Source organism: Eumetopias jubatus, unplaced genomic scaffold (genome assembly GCF_037043125.1).
Source record: "Eumetopias jubatus isolate StellerSeaLion01/CBP00866 unplaced genomic scaffold, mEumJub1_p1.0 scaffold_6, whole genome shotgun sequence".
In the NCBI taxonomy this organism is placed as follows: Eukaryota; Metazoa; Chordata; class Mammalia; order Carnivora; family Otariidae; genus Eumetopias; species Eumetopias jubatus.
This window is the reverse complement of record NW_028274812.1, coordinates 147,730,955-147,731,932: the sequence shown is the minus strand read 5'-3', so window position 1 is coordinate 147,731,932 and position 978 is coordinate 147,730,955.

Genomic DNA, 978 nt, shown 5'->3' with positions numbered 1-978 from the left:
ATTCTTGTTGGTGAGTTCCAGTTTCATTACGGTGGGGGATCGGGCCCCATCAGGCCACAGAGTTTAGATCAGGTACAGATCTTTAGATTTTGCTGGAGCCGATTGCTGTCAAGGTTCTGTGGGTCAAAGCCAGGTATTCTAGCACCTTGGGTAGGTGTAGTAACCTCTAGTGGGTGGAGACAGTTCAGGAAAATGCCACACATCTGCATTTGCTCAGAATTGCTGAAAACAAACGATTAGCACAAGGCAGGTTCTTTAGGGTAAAACATGCCAAGATCCTTGGAGAAAGTGTCTTTTCCTAGGCAGGGAATCAACATAACTGTAATGCTTCTGTTGAAAGAAATGTACCATTGAAGTTTGAAGAAGGGAAGGATATTTAGTAATACCGAATGTCAGTACTACTTTATTGGTTAGAAAGTTTCATCAGAATGATCCCAAACATATTAGAAAGTAGAGGAAATGTTTTCCACATTCAGTTCTGAAGCTTTAGTAGGATTATATTTCAGTGTGTATGTTTAATAAAATCTTACAGCTTTTCAAAAATGTGATAGTGGTAGACAGATATCCATGACAGTGGTTTAATTTTGTCCACCTACATTTCTGTGTCCTCTCTCCTACCTGACCATATTTTGGAACTAAGGGACTTATATTTCTCAAATTTTACCATTTGTTGATTGAATAAAGTACTGTGCTTCCAGTTTTCAATTTTAAAAAGCAATGTATGTATGGTGATTTTATACTTGTTTCTATAAATGCCTGAAGTGTCTGGGAGAAAATAAACTGAGGGACATAAAGAGTACATTTTAAAAGAGAACTAAATTCCCATATTTTCTCTCTAATAAATACAAAGTATTGGGTATCTGAGAACAGAATCATCTGGACAAAATTTTTGGTATGATTTTTGGCCTTCTCAGATATTTGCATTAGATACCTGCCTATTTTTCCTGCAAATGACTCAGTACTAGGAGACTGGATTGC